The sequence below is a fragment of the Littorina saxatilis genome, linkage group LG1 (genome assembly GCF_037325665.1).
Source record: "Littorina saxatilis isolate snail1 linkage group LG1, US_GU_Lsax_2.0, whole genome shotgun sequence".
NCBI classification, from domain to species: Eukaryota; Metazoa; Mollusca; class Gastropoda; order Littorinimorpha; family Littorinidae; genus Littorina; species Littorina saxatilis.
The window spans coordinates 1276262-1294829 of record NC_090245.1 but is presented as its reverse complement, the minus strand read 5'-3'; the positions used below and the strand labels follow the sequence as shown (position 1 = coordinate 1294829).

The 18568-nt window shown below is 41.1% G+C and overlaps 1 protein-coding gene across 1 annotated transcript in view; it reads left to right on the top strand.

Moving 5' to 3' along the window:
• Nucleotides 1-18568, top strand: part of LOC138959188 (ATP-dependent RNA helicase DDX1-like) — a 589642-nt gene that overhangs the window by 461709 nt on the left and 109365 nt on the right. The gene's annotated exons all lie outside the window — the stretch shown is intronic.

Genomic DNA, 18568 nt, shown 5'->3' with positions numbered 1-18568 from the left:
TAATTGCCTAAGTCGATTAGCAGTAAGTTTTTGTTTTAGTGAAACTTTTGATAGAAACTTAGCAGGATTAGATTTATATGTAAGTTGGACTTTTTCTCCTTTATCGCTAGTTGTATATAAATGATTTGCTTCCATTTTGAACTGGTTTGGATCTAAAACATCAGGTTCTTCTCCTAAACTTTTGTAGAAATCTCTAACTTTACCTTCCAGAAGTTCATGTCGTGCCACCTCATAATGCAGTGAATGATGATAGGGAACCAAAGGGATTGCTTCGCTCATGTCGTCCGCTGGCTCAAATAAATCTTCAAATCCACCTTCTGCCATTTGTAACTTATTTTTTATTTTGAAAATAAAAAAAGATGGCACAATCGTTCGGTTCTGTTCTTGATCCTTACAGAAGGCTGAAAGAACCTCTCGGGGTAAAAGGAATAAGGCAAACAGTTATAGTCACAAATAATCCTTCTACTATTGATCAGAATGAAATACTTACTGTTAGGTTTCCTAATCTAGGTAAGAACGATGTTATTGTACCAGGCACTGTAAGACTATCATTCAAATTAGAATTAGAATCTGGCTCAGATGAAAATAGGACTTTGGCTTATAATGTAGGAAGAGCAATTGTGAGGAAGATTACTGTCAAACTGGAAGGGCGGGAAGTGATGTCATTGAATAATGCAGATGTATTTTTAGTTTACGCAGATAATTGGTTGACTGACAATGAAAAGAAAAACAGAGTGTTTCAAGGGATTCAGTCAGACAATGGGATAAAAGTTAGAATAGGAGCAGGAGATAAAGCTGACAACAAAAAAGATAACGCTGTCAATGTTGCTTTTGGAAACAAATTTTGTATTCCACTTGACTTTGAACTCATAAATTCACATCCTCCCTTCTATCAAGGAGCATTGCGTGACAGGCTGTCATACGACCTGACTTTCAATAGTTATGATCGTGTTATGCTTTCACAAGACCCGGAAGCAAAGTATAAGGTGTCTGGAATTTCTTTAGAGTTTGATGTTGTAAACCATCCTGAACTGGCTAGACTTATAGAAAATCAGTACAGTTCTAAGCTGCCTATCTATTATGAAAGAGTGTTGAATCACAGTACACTTTCAAAAAGCCAGGCCGATCCAATCTGGAACATTAACTTGAATACACCAGCTAGGTCAATGAAGGGAATACTTATGTTGTTTGAGGAACCAAAAGATTCATATGAAAGGCAAATAGAAAAGTTTTACAATCCACTAATCAATAGAGTATATTGCACAATTGAAGGGCAGCCAAACCAAATATTTGCATCTGGCATGCTGCCATACCAACACTATGATGAAGCAAGAAAGTACTTTACTGGAGGAAGATTGAAAGACCCAACATCTGATCTTGTGGCTAAAGATCTACATTTACACGGTGTTGGCGTAGAAGATTTCTTGACAAATAAATATGCGTTATGGCTGGATCTCAGAACAACTGACGACAACAAACTGCATGGAAGTGGAAGGCGAATTGAAAACGGATCAGAAGGAATCACAATACAAATCGAAAAGGAAGTAGGGAGTAGTAGTAAATCAGTTAAGATCTACGTGTTTGTTGTGTCAGATGCGCAGTTAAACATCTCTGAAAGCAGATTACAGGATATTGTTTATTGAACGTGTTAAAATGAAGTATCTAGATTTTCTTCCAAAAGATCCACACTGTTCTTTGATTTGTGGGGCAACAGGTTGCGGCAAAACAAGATATGTTTTGGATTTATTACAAACTGTTTACATAAATCACTTTGAACACATAGTCATATTCTGTCCAACCATAAAGCATAACAGAACATACAAGGAGAGAAAATTCATATGGTCTGATCAAAATATATTTATTGTAAATCCTTCTGATCGTCTAAATGTTTGCTTGGAGCATTATTTCGATCTTTTTCAGAACACACCAACACTGTTTATTATTGATGACTGTGCAGCAGAACGTGACATTGTTAGAAAGAAAAGTGCACTAGCAAAGCTTGCATTCAGTGGACGACATGCATTAATATCAGTTTGGATATTAACACAAAAATACAATGCAGTTCTGAAAGACTTTAGAGAGCAACTCAAAACAATAACATTGTTCTATTCAAAGGACCGTGACAGTTTTGAAGAGTGTCTTCGAGAAAATGATGTCATTGAAAACAAACAGGAGAGAGAAAGAATAAAGAATAATCTGAAATCTTCTAAGCACTCGAAACTGGTTTTAAAAACTGATCAACCAGTTCAGTATGTATGTTTGTAGAAATCCTTGCTAAGTTCTTGTCAAGTTCTTGTCAAGTTCTTACTCAAGTTCTTGACAAGTTCTTGTCAAGTTCTTACACAAGTTCTTGTCAAGTTCTTGTCAAGTTCTTACTAAGTTCTTGTCAAGTTCTTACCCAAGTTCTTGTTAAGTTCCTACCTAAGTTCTTACTCAAGTTCCTACCTAAGTTCTTGTTAAGTTCCTACCTAAGTTCTTACTCAAGTTTAATTACTAGATTTTAATTTTATTCTGCATCAAAATAAAATGAACTGTGATGAATTGCTGATGCAGACTGCTACAGATATTGAAATCTGTGACAGTAGGACTATACCTGATAAAAAAGAAAGATTGTATTCACTTGCTGTTTGTGGAAAAACAAAACACTACCTTGGGCAGCAGTTAACTGTGGAAGAAGTACAACATCTTTCCTCAGAAGATATAGAAAAGTATCATGGACGGTATGAATCAGTGCTTGGTTCTAAGATGGTTAGAAGTATTGGACAGACTGTTATAGGTTTGTACACAAAGATTTTTGGACATTTTACACCTCTCGACTCGGAGGAAGACTTAACACATGATCTAACTCATGACCCTGTTGTTTCCAAGTCCCTCGAATCTCTTGCCTGTGGCCTGTATTATCGATTTGGTGCTTTATTAGTACCATTTGTTGCTGGATTAATTACTTTCAAACACATTAATTTTCAGAATAAAAAAGATGACAGATCAGTTGAAGCAGACAGTGGAGCAGACGAAAATACCAGAAGTGAACACAGTGACAAAGAAACCTGGTAGAGTAGAAGCAGGAAAAAAACTAGCCGAATGGAACAGACAAAAAAAGTTAAATCAAAAGGCAAAGCAGAACATTATGTCTGAGGTTGAGCAGACACCAAACATTCCTGAAGTGACTAAGGTCACACAAACTGATCAAGAATTAAAATCTTCATTTCTATCATACAGAAAAGTAGCTGTAGCAGCTGTTGTTGGAGGAGGTGGATACTTGCTTTACAAACTTTGGCAAGGCAAATATAAAGTGTCAGAAAAACCAAAATCAGAAACACCAAAATCAGAAACACCAAAACCAACAAACAAAGCAGTACAAACAATAACAAAGCCCACAGTAGTACCTGCAGTGGATTCATTTCATATGGAATAATTTTAATATTTTAATTTTGATAACATAAAAATGAGTTCTGAAAAGACAATAGTTAATCTAGTTTATCACGCTGCAGTGATTGGAGGCTTGAGTGTAGGTTACACAATGCTGGGTAAAAGTCTCCTCAGAATGAAACCAGCCGACTTGGGAAAGTTAGACTTCGAAGACGGTGCTAAACTAATTGGTGTTGTGACAGCTTCCTTTGCAACAAAAGACTTTTTGGTGAAGCAAGGAATTATTCCAGAAAATATAAACATGTAAGACAATAAAATGGCTAGCTTGGTTATGATGGTGGGAGGTGCGATTGTAAATGCGCTTGCATTTTCTGGCAGCAACTATTTGTTTTCTAAACTGCAAAATGGTGAAGAGAGGGAAAGGCACAACAAAGCCATGGAACAACTGGCGAAAGCACAGGATGAATACGAGAAGAAACGAATTGCGCAGTTAGACTTTATGAATGATAAACTCAGGCAGCAAGGACATGCAAACAAAACCTTTGCCAATGTTGATGCAGCCATTCAAGAATACTATCTCGTAACTGGAAAGAAAATGAAGACAAGTGCTCCTCCAAAACTGGGTGACTTTTATCAGCCTTCAGAAGAGCAGAAGGTGGGCGAGATTGTTTTCATTGTTATTGGTATGGCTGTTGTTTACTTTATTGCGCGTGCTGTCAAATCTTAATATTCTGTCATTTAAAAAACCATGAGTGATGCTTTGTTATCTAAAACATATTATTCCCCAAAAGGATACTGGAAAGGAAGAACTGCTATTGACAAGCTCAGTGACGCAGCAGGTGTTTCTCAAGATATAGCAAAGAAATGGTTGTCAAAGCAGGCAGTTTGGCAGATCTATTTACCTGCACCAAGAAAAATTACACGACCACACTTTGTTAACATTAAACCGAATGACACTCATCAAATAGACCTGCTGTATTTACCGCATGACACAGTCAGAAGGAAGAAATATAAGTATGCACTGACTGTAGTTGATGTTGCAACAAGATACAAAGATGCTGAACCGTTGACAGAGAAAAGTGCTATAGCTACAGCTGTTGCCCTGCAAGAAATTTACAGACGTGGACCACTAAAGTATCCCAGAATGATTCAGTGCGATGATGGTAAGGAGTTTAAAGGAGTTGTCAACCAGCTTCTGTTAAAACATCATGTTACAGTGAAGAGAGGTATTCCAGGAAACCACAGGTCACAGGCTATTGTTGAGAGCTTTAACAAACAGTTGGCAGAAAAACTGTTTTCATATCAGTACCATCAGGAATTTTTGGACACAGAAAGTAAATTGCGTAACACTGAATGGGTCAAAAGATTACCATCAGTACTTAGAGCAATGAATCTGGAGGTATTTAAAGCTACAGGGTTAAGACCAGTTGATGCAATCAAACAGAAAACAATACCTGTTGCTCCAAAGTCAACAACACCAGTGGCATTACTACCTTTCAATCAGAAAGTCAGATATTTATATGCACCCGGTGAAGCTGAGGGTGACAGCAGGAAGCGTGCAACGGATCCAATCTGGAGTATTGACATTCATGAAATCAAGAGAGTAGTAGAGACAAATCCACCTATATATTACTTGAGAGAACCAGCACCGCAAAGAGCCTTTGTAAAAGAGGAATTACAATTAGTTCCACGTGGTACAAATGTTAAATGATTTTTTATTTCAGATTTTATAGTGTTAACAAAAATGGAAGCTCTGAGAAAGAATTCTAAGCAACTTCATTTTTTTAATTTATATTTTTATTTTGAGTTATAAAATCAAACTCACAGCGATGGAAGACTCTGTATTAGAATCTTTATCGACAGTATTTGACACCGTTGAATTACAAGTAACGGATCCTCAAAATGTGCAGTCCAGTGTGCAAGACGCCATTGAACAAATTCCAAACAATTTGTTGATTGAACCTCCAGTAAAAGTGCAGATAGTCAGTTTAATAAAATACAAAACAGTCAGTGATGAGGTGCTAGAAGTTCATGTTTCAACCAGACAACTAGCACTTAATTCTATGGCAGAATTGAATGGAAACTGGGCAGATGAAATGATGAAACGGTTTGAGCAAGCTGCAGAGGATGCAAAGATGAAAGGATCCGGATGGTCAGAAGGTGAAATTCTAAAAATAGAATTGAAGCTAAGTAAATTTGCCCCCATCAGAGGTAGAAGTTACATACCTTTACCTCCTGCTCTTGTCAAAAAACGTGCTGTGCTGAACATAAAGAATGATGATGACAAATGTTTTTTGTGGTGTGTTCTGGCAAGACTGTACAGTGTAAAGAAAAATGCAGAAAGAGTGTCTAACTATCATGCATACAGAAATAAACTAAACTTTACTGGTATTGAATTTCCTGTCAGCATTACAAGCATTGACAAATTTGAACAGCAAAACAAACCCATCACCGTAAATGTTTACACGTGGGATGAGGAAGATGAACTGAAACCAGTCAGAATATCAAAGAACTCACCAACGATTGGTGATTGTGATACTAACCATGTTGACATGTTACTAATGACTGATGGTGTAAAATATCATTACACTTTGATTCGTACAATGAGTAGACTGATGGCGAGCACAAGCAATCACAATAGTAAACAAGACTTTTGTAGGCGATGTCTCTTGCGTATTCCATCAATTCATGCAGCACTTATACACAAGCAACATTGTAAGAGCGTTGATGATGCGGTTGTGAAGTTAACAACACCACCGCCAGACAGCAAAGTGTATTTTAAGAATGTATGCAAACTACAGAAAAGTCCTTATGTTGTTTATGCTGACTTTGAATCTATCATTGTGCCATATGAAGGACCTTTACCAAAAGACCTACCTAAAACAGTAACTCTAAGTAATCATCAAGTCTGTTCATATGCATTTATTGTTGTTAGTTCAGATGGTAAACATTCTAAACCGCAATTGTACAGAGGACCTAATGCAGCAAAGAACTTCTTACAGCAAATGAACCAAGTGCGAAATGACTGCTCCAAACAACTGAATCTTTCAGACATTGTTATGAAACCTGAAGACCAAGAACAGTTTAACTCTACCACACAGTGTTGGATATGCGAACAAAGTCTAACACCAAACACAGACAATCCAATAGTAAGAGATCATGATCATGTAAGTGGGCAGTTCCGAGGAGCAGCACACAGCAAATGTAATCTACAATTAAAGTTTGATCCTAAGACTTGGAAGCTTCCAATCTTCTTCCATAACTTGCGCGGTTATGATTCACATCTGATCATGCAGGCAGTAACTGATGAATACAAAGCAAGATGCATTGCGCAGTCTTCAGAAAAGTACATGGCCTTTACTCTGAATAGTTTATACTTCTACGATTCTGCTCAACATCTGATGGGAACACTTGAGTCTTTATCTTCATCACTAACTGCTTTCCCAATCACATGTAAGTACTTTGACAGTGACTTAGTTAGAAAGGGAGTCTATCCATATGAATACATGGATTCGTGGGAGAGGTTTGATGAAGATGAGTTACCACCAAAGGATGCTTACTTCTCACGGCTGAAGGGTAAAGGTATAAGTGACGAAGACTATGAACACGCTAAGACTGCATGGAATAAATTAGGATGTAATACAATGGGTGATTATCATGATCAATATTTGTTGGCTGATGTTTGTTTACTTGCAGATATATTTGAGAATTACAGAAGAACATGTATGAAGCACTACAATCTAGATCCTTCACATTACATATCTGCACCAGGCATGAGCTGGGATGCATTTCTTAGATTTACAGGAGTAAAGATTGACTTGCTATCAGATCTACCTACACTTCAGATGATTGAAAATGGACTACGTGGAGGAATCAGTATGGCTTCACACAATTACTGCAAAGCCAACAACAAATACTTGGACGACTTTGATCCTATGAAACCTTCTAATTACATCATGTATCTAGATGCAAACAATTTGTATGGTTGGGCAATGTGTCAGACGCTTCCACTTCGGAACTTTAAGATCTATTCAGGACCATTTTCACAATGTGTTGTGATGACAATATTAAAAGCAGGCCCAGACAGTCGAAAGGGATGGATACTAGAAGTTGACTTAGACTATCCACTATCACTTCATGATCTACATAATGATTATCCTTTAGCGGCTGAGAGGTTAAAAGTAAACCCAAGAGAACCTCCAAAGCTGGTGCCCAATCTGTTTCACAAAAAGAAGTATGTGTGTCACTACAGACTGTTACAGTTTTACATTAGACATGGATTAATTTTGAAGGCTGTTCATCGTATAATTTTATTTGATCAAGAACAGTTTATGAAACCTTACATCATGAAAAACACAGAACTGAGAACCAAAGCCGCTGATGCATCAGAGAAAGACTTTTTTAAACTGATGAACAACAGTTGCTTTGGTAAGACAATGGAAAACCCACACAAGAGAAAGGATGTTAGACTTGTTACAAGAGAAAATGAGGCCATCAAGCTGACATCCAAACCACAGTATCAAGACTTTAAATACTTTCATGAACAGCTGTATGGTATCTTAATGAAAAAACTTGTAGTCAAGCTTGACAAACCAGTATTCATAGGCTTTACTGTGCTAGAGTTGTCAAAACTGTTGATGCTTGAGTTTTTGTATGATTATTTGAAGCCAAGATATCCCAAATCGAGAGTACTTTACACAGACACAGATTCATTCTTACTTGACATTCCAGCGGATGACATTTACAAAGATCTAGAAGCTGAAAGTCCTGCAGTAAAAGGAAAAGATTCTTTTTATGACACTTGCGACTACCCTAAAGAATCACCATTGCACTCAAATGTTAACAAGAAGGTTATTGGAAAGATGAAAGATGAAATGAATGGGAAGATAATTAAGGAGTATGTTGGATTGCGTGCAAAGATGTACAGTGTTGCAAGTGAGAAAGGGGTGGTTAAAAAAGCAAAGGGTGTAAGCAAACAGGTTGTAAAGTCGAGCATATCGCATGATAACTACAAGGAAGCACTGTTTCAGAAGCGAGTGTTTCACCATGACAACCCTAAGATCAGTTCCGCGCTTCATCAGATCAACACAACTATTGTAAACAAGAAATCTTTAGATGCTAATGACACAAAGCGCGTTTATTCATCACCAGAATATTCTTATGCAATTGGCCACTGGAGAACAAACGCCGCTCCAAATAGTCTGAGTGTGTAATAAGAATTTTTGTCAATCGGGAAAACCCGCTATGACAGCTTTGTTTTGACTGCAGCGGGGACAAGGACGTTGCTTGTGAAAGGGGAGAAGGCTTTGTTGAGTTTCAAAGCAGCCACCAAGTACACTTGTCAAAGCTTGATTCAATAAACAAGTCATTTGCATAAAGTGCACTCGGCGGCCGCCCGAAGGCAGCCTTTGAAGCGAAGCGAAGCGAAGCGAAGCGAAGCAGGGTGTTGACCTATTTTGGCGCAACTGGCAGTTGCGTGACCTGATTGCAGTGTTAGCTCTAACTCTTTTTTCCTACTCTTGTGATTGCTGTTGATGTATATTTGGAACCATTGACGTCACTTTCTCAGCCCAATAAAGCCTGATATCCTCATTCTTTTCAAACATGGTTTTGAGTTCTTTTCTCATGTTGAAGACTTCATAAAAAGACATCCCAACTGTGCTGAATTTGGCTCTGTATGGAAATAGTAAACGGGCAATCTCCCTCAATCTCCGTGCATACGTAGAAGAAATTTTAACGTTTCTTTCCAACCAGCCATCCCAGGTCTCATTATGAATGCCTTGTTCTGCTTCATAAAACTTAAATGCGATTTCTAGAACCATTCCATATTGCAAATTGAAGCCCATTGAAGTTGCCTCCTGTCTTTGTATGTGTCTATATCCCTCAACTAACTTTTCAATGGCACTTGCTGATGATGTGATATCTTCCGGATTAAAAAAGAACACTTCCTTCCTAACTTTCATGCTTACATCAACAATTTTTGACTTTAAATATTCGTGGAGTTCATTGAACGTCATTGTTGTTTTGGTTTTCTTTGGTTTTCCTCCATACAAATCTGAAAGTTTCCGTTTTGGGCGTGAAGGAAATTTAGGTAGTTTTCCACTCTGAGATGGCCCTTCATTTTTCATTTGCGATAATACTTCAACAAAATTGTTGAGGTAACTGAGGTGCTCTTCAATAGTTAAAAACTGCTCAGAATTCCATTCACTCAATGATTCCGGTATATCCATAGTTGGTGAATGTAAAATTAAAGTTGATGACTGTGTTGAAAAATCTAATAGATTTTGATGAGCAACTTGTGATTCAAGAATTTCTCTCTCTAATTCTTCAGAAATGCTATCTTGAGACATAAATATTTAGCAAATATAGTGACAGTAAAAACACTTCTCTCACAGAAAACACAACTGCACGGCAGGCGACACCGGAATGAAATGACAAAATCACCAGGCTATGTTACTATCAACACCAAGTGGTGGGCGGACGTGACGTAACTGTTGCTATCACATGATTTAATCTTGTCTTGCCATTGGAGGAATCAGTATAGAAGACAAGCTTCAGGCTGGCTGTTTGTTTTTACCAGATCAATACGGTAGTGTTGGGCTAGGCTACGACGGGCAAATTGGATTAATATTTCAATGGAAACTAAATTTAGCGTTGTATCAGAGAAAGGGAGAATGTACGTTCTGGGTTACTGATTCCGACAGACCCGGCATTGGTTCAAAACAACCTTACTTTACTGTATTTTTTTTTGTATGGATTTATGCAGTATTTTTCTGATTTTGTCGCATGTTTCATTTTAGTAAAAGTTTAGTCCAGAAGCCTATTTTGCGTTAATATTTAGGGTCTGTCGGAATCGGTGAGCCAGAACGTACATTCCCCCTTTCTCTCATGCTGAGAGGTTGCAGGCTGAGCCAATAGAGAATGTGTGGCTTTACTGTCATGCTGAGAGGTTGCAGGCTGAGCCAATAGAGAATGTGTGGCTTTACTGTCATGCTGAGAGGTTGCAGGCTGAGCCAATAGAGAATGTGTGGCTTTACTGTCATGCTACTCCCAATTTCTGAGGCGTAGGACCTTTATTATGACTTTTATTAGATATACATGTCTTCTGTACATTCACGTTTGCTTGGAGTTCAAGATGTGTGCTTTTTGCATTCAGTCGAGTTTGACTAAATGTATTCCGGTAGACGAGGATGGTGATGTATGTATGTATGTATGTATGTATGTGTATATGTATGTATGTATGTATGTATGTATGTATGTATGTATGTATGTGTATATGTATGTATGTATGTATGTATGTATGTATGTATGTATGTATATATATGTTTGTATGTATCTGTATATGTGGTTTAAATTCACGGAATTGCTGAATTCGCGGAATCAGTAACATTTTTGCCGATTTCGCGTAATTGGCAGCATTTTGGCAAAAATGTTGCCGATTCCGCGAATTCGGTAACTCCGTGAATTCGGCACGAGATATGTATGCATGAATGTGTGTGTGTGTGTGTGTGTGTGTGTGTGTGTGTGTGTGTGTGTGTGTGTGTGTGTGTGTGTGTGTGTGTGTGTGTGTGTGTGTGTGTGTGTGTGTGTGTGTGTGTGTGTGTGTGTGTGTGTGTGTGTGTGTGTGTGTGTGTGTGTGTGTGTGTGTGTGTGAGTGAGTGCGTGATTAATTTAAATGAGGTTTGAAGAGCATCTGTCGTGGAAGTTATAAACAACCGTATTCATAATACGCTGTCCGCCGATAAATTATTCATTCAGTGTGATTTAGATCAACAAACACAAGGGTGCCACTTTAAAAAAAATCAAAAGATGTAGATTTTTGTATTTTCTCAATTCTTTGTTGAAATGGCCTATTTGGAGTTGTGAATGTATGTGTGTGTGAGGGGGGGTAGGGGAGGATGGTGTGAGGGGGGTTAGGGGAGGATAAGGGAGGATGGTGTGAGGGGGGTTAGGGGAGGATGGTGTGAGGGGGGTTAGGGGAGGATAGTGTGAGGGGGGTTAGGGGAGGATAGTGTGAGGGGGGTTAGGGGAGGATGGTGTGAGGGGTGTTAGGGGAGGATGGTGTGAGGGGATGCGGGAACATCCTTTTCGTTTTGTATAGCTTTGTTGACAAGTATCTTTTAGCTGTCTTTTTTCTCCCCAAAGAGTGCAGACAAGGATGATTAAAGACTTGTGAGGTTTCTGCGATCCCTGATCTGTGTGCGGGTCAGTGGGGAGCGAAATGCCAGGCGGCTGATAATCACGTGGAACAGGGAAAACTTCTTTTTCAGCAATTTTTTATTTTTATTTTTTTAGCTATAACGAAAGAGAAAATAAGCATCTGCGGGAAGCGTATTGAAATGGCCACCATTTGGGATGCGCCCAGCTACAAGAAAGAGACTTGATGTAGGCCTATTATGAAAGTGTGACGTCATGAAGTGACATGTTTTGGTGGTGTGTTTTTTGCAAGAATTTGAGAGAAGACTTCATTCTGTGAATGATTTTGACATTAAAGGAATGCAGTTATAGATTTTAATACAGTCTTTAACATTGCGGTAACATTGCGGGAGTGCACGCTGCGTCGGGCTTACATTTGGAATACGACACGCTGTGCAGGCATTGTGCGATGAGTCCAAGTCATAATCATCTATTTTTTTTTCTAATTTTGCGGAGAGAAAAGCTTGTGGTTGTTTATCCTTATCTTTTTCAAAAGAATGTTTTTAAGTATTTTTTCCCCAAGGGAGGGTAAGGAGAGTTGAGGGGTGGGTGGGGGGTCGAATAGGTATCCAATCATCATTACTTTTATCATCTCTGTCCTTGTCATCGTAGGTCCGTTTCGATTTATTTTAGATGTGAGAGAACGATGTTTAGCACGTGTAGACGTTCACGATAGATCGTTCTTGCTTTAGAGAGAGAGAGAGAGAGAGAGAGAGAGAGAGAGAGAGAGAGAGAGAGAGAGAGAGAGAGAGAGAGAGAGAGAGAGAGAGAGAGAGAGAGAGAGAGAGAGAGAGAGTACTTGTAGTTCAGGCAGCAGGGAAAAGGGGTAATTGCGTCTTATGTACAATTATTAGAAAGAGGTGTTATTAGGATTGTATTTATGATGTCAGAGATTCAAGCTCATGGCTCTTCACTAACCGCCAAGCACTGTTTCTTGGGCCTTTTTACAGTCTGTTTCGTGGTTCTTTTGGCAGTCAACCAGACACGGCTCGCCTTCACATTATTTTCGTCGTGCGATAAATGAGCTCGGAGAAAAAAGAGGTTGTCACACTGCGCCACGGGCATCTGGCCCCCATGGAACTAGCCTTGGGCATCTGGCCCCCATGGAGCTAGGCTGGAAATAGCATCACTTCACCGCCGCATGTGTACATGTTTTAGTGGGAGGGACGGACTCATTAACCGGATTTATCCCCAAAACTGTGTTTCAGTCCCAAGACAAACAGGGCCCCTAAGGCTGTGAGACGGCTGGGCCTAATCCATCTAAGCCTCTTGCTCCTATTCCTGTCTGTTCATATTTCTTTCATTTTGCATTTTGCTGCTATCGCTTTAACGATGTTACTAATGTCTCTACAATTCTTGCGGCAATGTGAAGTGATGGGGGATGGCTTTGTTTGTGCAAAAGGTCCAGATCCGTTTTCTGTGTCCTTTTGCCACATGTGTAGTGATCAGGTGTGGTATTCACGAGAAAGGACTCAACTCGATGGGACCCAAGTCCTAGGTCGGATTAGTTGAAATCTCCCAGAAATCCGCATAGTGCTTTTAGTTATGCGCTATAGAAATCTCCTTAATAAATAAATAAATAAATCCGACCCTAGCGCTTTGTTATCACCCAGTGGGACACTAGATTGTGCCCATCCCAAACCCCGTGTGCTGAATGAAACACTCCAATAAGCAGACCGCTGCTAGCTTTGTTCTCAGTGGGACTAGATTGTGCCCATCCCAAACCCCGTGTGTTGAATGAAACACTCCAATAAGCAGACCGCTGCTAGCTTTGTTCTCAGTGGGACTAGATTGTGCCCATCCCAAACCTCGTGTGTTGAATGAAACACTCCAATAAGCAGACCGCTGCTAGCTTTGTTCTCAGTGGGACTAGATTGTGCCCATCCCAAACCCCGTGTGTTGAATGAAACACTCCAATAAGCAGACCGCTGCTAGCTTTGTTCTCAGTGGGACTAGATTGTGCCCATCCCAAACCCCGTGTGCTGAATGAAACACTCCAATAAGCAGACCGCTACTAGCTTTGTTCTCAGTGGGACTAGATTGTGCCCATCCCAAACCCCGTGTGCTGAATGAAACACTCCAATAAGCAGACCGCTGCTAGCTTTGTTCTCAGTGGGACTAGATTGTGCCCATCCCAAACCCCGTGTGTTGAATGAAACACTCCAATAAGCAGACCGCTACTAGCTTTGTTCTCACTCAGTGGGACTAGATTGTGCCCATCCCAAACCTCGTGTGTTGAATGAAACACTCCAATAAGCAGACCGCTGCTAGCTTTGTTCTCACTCAGTGGGACTAGATTGTGCCCATCCCAAACCCCGTGTGTTGAATGAAACACTCCAATAAGCAGACCGCTACTAGCTTTGTTCTCACTCAGTGGGACTAGATTGTGCCCATCCCAAACCCCGTGTGCTGAATGAAACACTCCAATAAGCAGACCGCTACTAGCTTTGTTCTCACTCAGTGGGACTAGATTGTGCCCATCCCAAACCCCGTGTGCTGAATGAAACACTCCAATAAGCAGACCGCTACTAGCTTTGTTCTCACTCAGTGGGACTAGATTGTGCCCATCCCAAACCCCGTGTGCTGAATGAAACACTCCAATAAGCAGACCGCTGCTAGCTTTGTTCTCAGTGGGACTAGATTGTGCCCATCCCAAACCCCGTGTGTTGAATGAAACACTCCAAAAAGCAGACCGCTGCTAGCTTCACAACCGCAAACTGTAGACTAACTTCATCCAGCAATGGGATGCATGAGAGAGTGTCGTTGAGTTTGCTGAATGCAATCCAGACCTGCTACCTTCACAACCGCGGAATTGGAAGCATGAGAGACTAAGTCTAAGAGTGTCTTTGAGTTTGCTGAGTAAAAACAGTCGAAAAGACAGATCGCTGCCAGGTGGTTCGGAAGCGCAGTGCTCAATACCTACCTATAGAACAGTGGAATGTAGGCTCCTTGGCGGAAGTGTGAGACTGTGGGAGTGGGAGTCTGGGATAGTGGGAGTCGACCCCCCATGGCGTCACTGGCGGGTCTGTCTCCTGTCGCCCGGCGTGATTAACCAACACATGTCTGCCTCACTTCCCTCAACACTCGGCATGTACACTGCAGGGGCTGATTGAGGGGGTGGGGTGGTGCTTGCAAGGCCCGGGGGGGAGGGGGGAGTTAGGAGACTGTTGTGGACATGGTAATGATGGAGAAGGCCTAACTAGGGAAGAAGGCGTGTCTAGTTGAGCGACAAGATGTATCTGTTCCTGGCTCAACATGTGTCTGTTGTTGGTGGTATCAGTGGAATGCAACAGGAAATGTCATGTGCGTGTGTGTGTGTGTGGGGGGGGTATAGTGACGCTTTTAACCCACTACTCCCATTCTCTCTTCTGATGTCCCCTCTCTCTGTGCCTCGATCATGTTCTCTCTCTCTCTCTCTCTCTCTCTCTCTCTCTCTCTCTCTCTCTCTCTCTCTCTCTCACTCTCTCTCTCTCTCTCTCTCTCTCTCTCTCTCTCTCTCTCTCTATCTTCACCCACACACATACACACAAGCTCGCGCTTTAAGGTTTTAAGATGTCAATAATAATTCCGGAAACAGAATCTACGAAGGAGGTTCACCTGCTTGTGTTCGATACTCTTAGCCCAGCACGAAAGACAGACTATAGAATTGTTACATGTGGGCGATTTGTGGGCTGAGAGAGCCGAGACCCTTTGTAAACCAATGGACAACAGATGGTCTTGAAAGCGAGAGAGGCTCATACCAAATATATGCAGACATCAACAGGCACTCTGATACTGCACGGTCTTTTAGGGGAAGACTTAACATTGTGGGGTCTGAGACTTAACATTGTGGGGTCTGAGACTTAACATTGTGGGGTCTGAGACTTAACATTGTGGGGTCTGAGACTTAACATTGTGGGGTCTGAGACTTAACATTGTGGGGTCTGAGACTTAACATTGTGGGGTCTGAGACTTAACATTGTGGGGTCTGAGACTTAACATTGTGGGGTCTGAGACTTAACATTGTGGGGTCTGAGACTTAACATTGTGGGGTCTGAGACTTAACATTGTGGGGTCTGAGACTTAACATTGTGGGGTCTGAGACTTAACATTGTGGGGTCTGAGACTTAACATTGTGGGGTCTGAGACTTAACATTGTGGGGTCTGAGACTTAACATTGTGGGGTCTGAGACTTAACATTGTGGGGTCTGAGACTTAACATTGTGGGGTCTGAGACTTAACATTGTGGGGTCTGAGACTTAACATTGTGGGGTCTGAGACTTAACATTGTGGGGTCTGAGACTTAACATTGTGGGGTCTGAGAGTTGGCTGCTGTAGCTGGCCCCCGAGGACTCCAACTGGCGTCCCAGACAGGATCGCAACTATCATCCGTTCACTATAAATAAAATTCGCTGCTTTCTTAAATAACTTAAGTGTCGTCGATAAGATCCGGGTTTGCCGATCCTGCAACCCCCATTACTGAATTGTGTATATATATATATATGTATAGGTTACAACACGAGTGGTTTTTTATATGGCTTGTATTTCAGTCAAGACCCAGCGGATGAATATCATCGGGAGACACGAGCCTTTGGCGAGTGGCTCTCGATTGATATTCCCGCTGGGTCTTGACTGAAATACAAGCCATATAAAAAACCACGAGTGTTGTAATCTGTATATCCCATTCTACCATCAAACACAAAGTGTAGACTACTAGCGGCACTGTTGCGATCTGTGGAGTGTGAAACAGTGTTTTCAGCGAGACTTGGCCTTTTTGCAACCTTAAACTAAGTGACCGTCGCTGAAAAAATAAAACGAATGAGTGCATCTATAAGTACGCGGTAACACTACTTTCAGACCGTTTAAAAGCTTTAAGTAAAGGTTCATAAGTTGCAAGAAAGTAATGAAGTCGTATAGAAATCCATTTAGTTGAAGCGCACAATTCTTTTGCGTTTCTGGTCGGCGGAACGGGGAAACCGGTTTGGCCCCCATTTGGCTTACTCGACTCGATTCAGAATCGATTCCACGTTGTTTTTTTCGAACGCATTATTATACAATTAGTCTTATTGACAGAGAAGCAAATTTTAGGGAACACATATGTAGATTTAACCATTTGCTCCCTATTTGAAATGTATCTACATGATAAACTGTTTTGCGAGTGTGTTTGCATGAACCTAAACTGGTATGGGTGCGAGGAAAACAGGACCCAAGTCTGTCACCGCCGCTTGATTGCATTTTGAAAGAATATGACTGGATTACGGAAAAATACACACATGTTAAGTTCTTAGATACCTTCATCGCCAATGTGGACTTACTGCAGAGCCAGGCAAAAGAGTAGACTTGCTCGCAAAACACGTGAAACAGCTGATGATAGCGAAGCCCAACCGTGCCAGGTAAGGACGGTCTGACAGATTCTCAAAAGTCGTCTGCTAACGAAGCAAGGGGAGGGTACTCGTGTTTTTGTTTTGGTTCGCTAGCATCTGGTTATCTTGTAAGTTGAATGTTCGTTTTTTCCCACCTGCATTGCTTTCATAATGAAAGAAACGTTTGCTTATTGCATCTCATACATCAGATCAGTTCTGAGATTCATTTTTGCGTGCAACTGATATGGTTTTCTGAGCCGTGCAATACGATTTTGGAACTTCATACAAATGTGTCACATTGTTCGGCGCGAGGTCAAAGGTCGGGAGCAAAGTAGTTCTTCGCCCAAATCGGAATCTGCACTATCATATATTTTTTTGAGTCCATGATGTATTTATTGAGCTATAAAAATACAACATATATACCCATACTGAAGTAACAGAGACAAAGAAGGGAGGTCATGGGATATATATATATATATCTATATCTATATACGGCTTGTGTGTGTCTGTCTGTCTGTCTGTCTGTCTGTCTCTCTTCGCGATGCACGGCCAAAGTTCTCGATGGATCTGCTTCAAATGTGGTGGGCATATTCAGGTAGACCCCGGACACCATCTGGTCGATGAAAATTTTGAACACGTGCTCTCGGCGCGCAGCGCTGAACCGATTTTGGTTTTTCTGTACATCCATTCCCAGTAACTCTTCCTTATCTTCTCCAGTGTTTTGCGCGTTTATCTCCCTTCCTTCGTGTGGCGTCAATCGCGTACGGTGCGCCCGGCAAAGCCCGGAATTGGTGCGCCACTCACCCGGCAAAGCCGGGTCCGGCGAAGCCGGGTACCCGGCGAAGCGGGTATTCATCTAGTATATAATTATATGTGTGTGAGTGTGTGTGTGTGTGTGTGTGTGTGTGTGTGTGTGTGTGTGTGTGTGTGTGTGTGTGTGTGTGTGTTGATTATCTGTGTATCGATCTCGTGAGAGGAAGTGTTGAATGGATCGCACGGTGTCTCTGTCAACACCCCTTCCCCCGTGTGACAGTACCCGCCGAGGTCAGAAAGGAGACGCAGGCACTTGCACTCTGTTTACGGACGCACGTGCGCAGTCCATGTAACACTGATTCATCTCCCCGGAAAAAATACGCTAGTCGGACCTCGAGGTCAAGGAATGAAAACGACTGCATGTTTCCAATAGGACAAGTTTCATCACCACGAACATGTCATTCAAGAATAATATTCAACTTATATATATATTGCTATGAATGTTTATGATATAACTTTTCGTAGAATGGGAAAGGTACTCCACACACACACACACACACACACACACACACACTCACTCACTCACTCACTCACTCACACACACTCGTCGCGATATAACCTTCGTGGTTGAAAACGACGTTAAACACCAAATAAAGAAAGAACTCACACACACACACAGACACACACACAGACACACACACACACACACACACACACACACACACACACACACTCACGCACGCACGCGCGTGCTCGCATACACACACCCACACACATTTTCACACACACACACGTTTCGGAATATTTGCTGAAGAAAATAAATCTCAGCAGTATCGCTGTTTCTATCATAATCATTCATAGTCACGACTGAGAAGATGCTGAAGATCACGTGATCATTACCCCCCCGC